The sequence below is a fragment of the Suricata suricatta genome, chromosome 15 (assembly GCF_006229205.1).
Source record: "Suricata suricatta isolate VVHF042 chromosome 15, meerkat_22Aug2017_6uvM2_HiC, whole genome shotgun sequence".
NCBI lineage: Eukaryota > Metazoa > Chordata > Mammalia > Carnivora > Herpestidae > Suricata > Suricata suricatta.
Window position 1 is genome coordinate 6,737,821 of NC_043714.1, and position 6,556 is coordinate 6,744,376.

Below are 6,556 nucleotides of genomic sequence, written 5' to 3' on the forward strand. Positions count from 1 at the left end.
GGGTCAATCCTGGATGTACAGGTTCCACTTCCTCCCTGAGGTTTTTATTTCTTCCTCTGTCATCTGACAGGGCACTTAAGGTGTCTTCCCTTTGCTTGACACTGATTGTCACCTTTACCAGGCTTCTAAAGCCCACTCTGGCAGTGATTTTGTCCATTCCCTTGGTCCTGGCCAGGGTATTAACCCTCATGTCCCAAGAAAGTGTCTCCATGCCAACAAATTCTTACTGATCCAATTCCAGCTTCCTTTAAGAAAATTCTAAGAAATTCAGTCCTAGATGAACCTGCTTGATCCTGCTGAGGTTTTTTTTTTTTTTTTTTCCAATTGGCCTCAACCTGTATAGAGATGGAGGTGAATGGTTTTCAGGGTACCACTTAAGAAAAAATGTCCTCAATTTATAGTCTGATCAATGTCAGGTATAAAGGGAAGATTCCTATCTCCAAAGGATCCCATAGGAGTGACACTTACAGAGAAATAAATTATATATTTGTATTTGGGCTCCCTAAATGAGTAAAACCTATTGCCTTTGGGCAGGACTCATTACAAACCTATTGTTCTATTTGGCATATATCTATGATCAAGGAACTCTAGTCACCTAAGATCATTAGTGTTATGATCTGTGTGACCCTGGATAGAATATCTCACTGAAAATCACAATGAGAGAAAAAAAATGATACTTAAATGTGCTCCATTACTAGGAAATATGGATCACTAAACAAAGCATGAAGTATGAGTGTGTATTGCTCATATAGAACTTCATAGGGCATGTGAGATTCCTGCAAGGGACTGATTGTCTTAAGCCTCAAATACCATTATTCTAAGAGAGAAATAAGGAACCCCAACATCCTGTCCCAGAACTGTCACTAAGATTGGGCCCCAGTGTAATCCTACAAAGCATGAGTTTTAGGTCACTAGCTCTCTTCAAGACAATGTAAGTTCTCGTCATTTACCCCACCAAGGTACTCCCCACACACCCACACATTTGGATCTGAATACAGTTTTACCAGGGAAGGATTAGGAAAATTCTGATAACAAGATAGATGTGATTTTCTATGTATTCTTGCTGATATATATTGAATACAATTATGTCGAGACCGTGGGTAAGCCTGTCCCGTTCTTGTCTTATTTGCTATTGTTTTGACCTCTCCCAGTAAATCTTATGTTAGCGTGTCTGCAACAAAGCATGCTCAAAAACAGGATTATCTATGCAAGAAATTTATTGAAAGAAGGAGCAGGAAAAAGTGGGAATTGCTTTGTGGGATTTGCCCACACTGCAGGTCTGACACTTGTGGAAGGGAAAGGGAAGGAAGGGAATTGGCTAGGAAACATCTTGGACTATAGTGCAGTTCCCAGAAATTTTTGGCCAGACTGATAAAGAGCTCATGAGACCCCCAATTGCCCCTTCAAGGAGATTCTAAGGAACATCGGGACAGATTTCAGTGGGGGCAGCAGCAAGGCCGTCAAGCAACTATACAGCTTTCTAGAGATTATGTATTCTGCAGGACACAATTTTTATGGCTGCCACATCAACTATCAAATTAAGAATTTATGAGAACCCTTATTCTGTAGTGGAACAAAACTGTATTTGCATTCTTGCTCTTTAACCTTGGTCTAGTTCCTGGGGCACCTAGTTGGTTAAGTGTCCAACTTTGGCTCAGGTCATGATCTCATGATTCATGAGTTTGAGCCCTGTATCTGGCTCCCTGCTATCAACTCAGAGCCTGGAGCCCACTTCGGATTCTATGTCTCTCTCTCTCTCTGCACCTCCCCCTTCCTCTCAAAAATAAATAAAAATATTTTTAAAAGTTTTTAATAAAATAAAAAACCTTGGACTAGTTCTTGAGCCTCTCTAACTCTCAATTTTTTCCATCTATAAACATGGAGGTCATAATAATTATTTCACAGTCTCATAGTAAAAATAAAATAGAAGCCCTTAGAATGGAGCCTGGTTTGTAAATGTAAGTTCCTCTGAGTAAATGGATATGAGAGACCTTTGCATTGTCTGACCAGGTGGCTTTTTCTTCTGTGATAGAATGCGCAAAATTCGGTCAGCCATTAAAAAAAAATAGAAAGCCTTTGCTTATAGTATGTATGAAGAATATACATAGACTCACTTAATATTGGTTAGAACAGTATGGAAAGTATTACTGATGACATAGGAGTGAAGACATTGTTGGTTAAACATCAGTTTAATATTTGTAACTTAATAGTAAAAAATATTTAAGTGTGTCATCACTTTTATGACAAGAAATGGGTATGCTATATTTTCTGGCATTTCTTACTAATGACCTCTTTTAAAAATTACAACCCACACCTCTCCTAACTCTCAAAGTAATGTGCAATTGAAACAACGACTTTGTCATAGATGAGTAATTAATTCTGGTCTATCAGTTAATTTCAGATATTACAGAGTTTCATACTTCTTATTGTAAATTTAATATTATCTTATCAATATACTTGTCTTTATCTTTGGCCTAATTTTTTGGATTACTGTGAACAAAAATTCTAATATTTCCTTGAAAACGTTTGATTTAAGTTAGGTTAACCATTCTAAGACTATTCAGATTTGAAAATCTTACATTACCAGCAATTATAGGATGGAAATAAATCCCTGAATACTGAGAAAAATTAAAAAACAAAGAAGGTAGGCATCATGTATAAAATATCACTTTAGTAATAATTGTATCATGGAAAATATGATGAGAATTAACTCAAAATAATGACTGATAGTGTCCACTGGTGTCTAGTGACTAGGAAATATTAGACCCAAAATCTGTGGTTTATGATTGGCTTCTTCGGTATTATGTCATACGGGAAAAAATGAATAGAATTCACATAGACTAGATTTTTGTAAGTGAAGATTAATCCAGACTGATAAAAGAAAAACCAATCAGTTGTTTTGTATTAGTTTTAAAAAAGGGAAGAATAACTTTGGGCTAAAAACAGCAGTCCTGCAGCAGCCCTGCAGAGAAGAATCAGTCCATGGCTCAAGACTTTCCTCCCCCCATTTTATATTTCCTTTCTAGGCACTCTGCAACTAGCAAATTTTCTACTGCGTTCATATAGCAGATTGAGTGGGTGAAGAGAAATTGGATTTAGATGCCAAATCTGTCATTGTCCCTCTGGTCTTTGGCACTCCCCGAATGATGTAGTGCTTGGCAATAAAGGGTTGAACTTCCTGCTTCTCCCTTCCACCTGCTCCCTTTTGTGTCACCCACACATTCACCCGTGTGTCCATGGCAGAATCAACCCAAGATGAAGAGATTGATTCTCCATGGCATTTTACAATTACTGCGAAGAAGTGTGTGTAAAGTGATCAGGTTTTCCACAATACTTGTGGAGCCCTTGAATCAGATTCAGCTAATCCTGTAATTGTCACTAAACATCCCACGTCTCCTCTCTGTTTTAAAATTTATTTTAAATTTAATTTTAAATTGAAAATTTAAAATCTATTTTACTACCTTTGTTATTCTGCTTATGTCCCAAATTAGAGAACGCTGTGCTACATATCTCACCAAACCTAACCTTCTGCTCCTTCAGTGTCTCCACACTGGAGCAAATTGTTGAACTGAAGATAGTCACCGGGTACTGAGATATCGATCTTGAAAACTTTTGGTTTCAAGGAAGCATGGGGTGAAAGTCTTTAGGCTGGTGCTATCTAGGTATGAGCAGCATTGTGCTTTTGTCATAATTCTCTGTGCAAATTCTGACGTGCTGTATGTGGAAAAGGTGTGGGACAGCATGGTCCTAGACTTGTCCTAGTCTCTTCTTCTCTGCCTCCCCCAGATCGTGGTCCCATCACCTTCTCACTCTATCTCAGATTTTTAGCGTCTGCACCATGTCCCCTGCCTCCAGTCGTAACACAACCAGGATTTCCAAATCTAGCATCCCAATTCTAAAAATGGACCCATACAGATGTTGCTACCTGTTCTTAATGGCCTAAATTACTAATAACAACAAAGAAAAAGAAAACTTCCATAGTCAATGGAAATGGAAGATCTCTGTAGATTCAAACCACAACAGTTAAGCAGAAAGGGAGGCCAGCCGAGGTAGAGAGAGAAGATGTCTGAGCCTGGAGAGTCCAGACAGAATTCCCAGAGCCCAGCTCTCCACTCAGTTTTCCAATGTGAGTGCCATATTCTAAGAGAAATAGCTGAAACAAAATATATTTGTTGTTCAAAGCGATGAGAACTTGGCACACAAACTGGCTGTGGGGTCTTCCCAACACTCTTTTGACAAGGAAGATTGAAGAAGAAATGAGGCAGACACCATATTTTAGGAAGCAGTGTGTTGCTGAGGTGAGAGAGGAGTGTCCCTGTGTGAGGAGCAGCTATGGTGCTCCTGGCCACTGTGGCTGGGACTCCTCATCCACTCACACAAGTCTGTGTCATAAGGAACTTTGTTGTGTCCCAGGGAGATTTCCTCAGAGCTTTCACTGGAAAACCTGGAATGCCCTGGCCCCTTCCTCATAGGAACTGCTCACTACCACTGGCCCAAGAAAAATGTTCTCCTTCAAAACTCTATTTTGGATAGAAAGCATCAATAGATTCTTTTTAAAATTTTTTTGTAATGTTTATTTATTTTTGAAGGAGACAGAGAACACAAGCAAGCAGAGAGAGAGAGGAAGACATGAATCTGAAGCAGGCTCCAGGCTCTGAGCTATCAGCACAAAGCCCCACATGGGTCTCGAACCCATGAACCATGAGATCATGACACGAGTCGAAGTCAGACGCTTGACCAACTAAGCCACCCAGATGCCCTAGATTCCTTTTTTAAATGGAAAAGAGAAATGGAATAGAGAAAACAAACTGAAGATAAACAACACTTAGAAAACCGTTGGAAGAGAACAATGAAAATTTCACCCAAATGGATTTTTATGCATTTGACAACTTGTTGAAGCAAATGACAATAAAATGGAATGGAATCCAAAACAAGGATGTATTAAAGTGTATGAAATGGCTTGGAGAAGAGGAGAACTTACCCAAAACCCATTGACCCCCGAGCCACATTACCACCTAAAACTAAGTAACCACTCTGAGCAGAGCTATTGTTCCCGGGTCCAAACCCAGACCCATGCTGAGGTCCCCATCAGTAGAATAAATACCCCCTGTCCTTCTTCATGACATCCATGGCAACTGGTGACTGGACACTGGACTGCTTCAGAAATCCATGCAACACCACCACGCTTGCCAAGAGAAACAGCAGAAGTGAAATTTCCATCTCACCTCTGCCTCCCGGTGCACCCGAGAGTGCACCTGCTCTGTCAAATCTAAATCACATCTGCAGCGGTAACCACTTAAAAGTCTGAGAAATGGAGACTTCAGCTTTTAAGTCACTGCAACACAGGGAAACAGCTAGAAGGACAGCAGGTAGGACCGATCGGCCACATCCATCAGAAAATTACTTGAAGGGAATACTAAGGAATTACATTCATGTAATCAGTGACATCGGGGTGGTGCAAAAGAGAAAAGGGAGCCGATATCAAGTAAATGTAATGATTTCATCTCTGCCCATATTAGGTAATAAATAGCCAACGTGGTGTCTTTTCACATCAGGAGCCACATAGGAAATGATATTTACATACCAAATGCAGCATAGAGGTGAGCCCCTGCGTCCACCCTGTGATTGATGATACAACTAGAAGCCACCATACAACATGGTGTGAAATACTCACTGAGAAGCTCTGCTCTAAAAAAATAAGAGAATTAAGTATAAAATGCACTTTGTGAGTTGTTAACAAAATTATAAATTAAAATACCTTGGATATTTATTGTGCACACATACCTTCACATGTGTAAAAGAACATATTTATACAGATATTCATGGAAGTATTACTTGCAATGGCAAAATCTTGGAACCAATTTTATTTAGCTAGGGGGCCAGTAAAATAAATTTTAATGTATCCACAATATAGATAAGAATATGCAGTAGTTAAGGGGCTCCTGGGTGGCTCAATCGGTTGGGCCTCCGACTTCGGCTCAGGTCAGATCTCACGTTCGTGGGTTCGAGCCCTGAGTCAGGCTCTGTGCTGACAGCTAGCTCAGAGCCTGGAGCCTGCTTCCAGTTCTGTGTCTCCTTCTCTATCTGCCCCTCCTCCTCTCATGCTCTGTCTCTCTCTGTATCAAAAATAAATAAAACATTTAAAAAAAAGAATATGCAGTAGTTAAAAGTCTGAAACATTCCTGGCTATCAATACAGAATGGTTCCTGAGATGTACACTGAGTAAAAGCAGAAAAATGAAGTAAATTTGTGTTAAAAGAAATGATACACCAGTGCACCTAAGTGTCTGTGTGTATTTGGGGCCTGTTCTAGCAATCCTCTGTCTTCCTCTCTAGGTGTGGTCTCCACCCTTCTCTGCCTGGCTCTGTGTTCTGGGAGGTTGGCCTGTATGGGCTACGTCAGTGTGCTCACCTGAACTCTGGCTTCCTGTTGGCCTCCACAGAGAGGAAATATTGAGACTGGGGAGAGGAATGACAGGGAACCCGGGGTCTGTGTTACCCCTCCAATGTGGCTCCCTCTCTGTGGACTCTATATAGTGATTCTTCTCATAAACCTT

At 40.2% G+C, this 6,556-nt stretch overlaps 1 non-coding gene across 1 annotated transcript; it reads right to left on the minus strand.

Annotated features, from left to right (window-relative positions):
- Window positions 1-871: 871 nt before the first annotated feature.
- On the minus strand, window positions 872-952 carry LOC115279559. The gene has a single exon (XR_003903512.1). It is a non-coding gene; the product is annotated as a small nucleolar RNA SNORD115 (small nucleolar RNA).
- Between the last annotated feature and the right edge of the window lie 5,604 nt (window positions 953-6,556).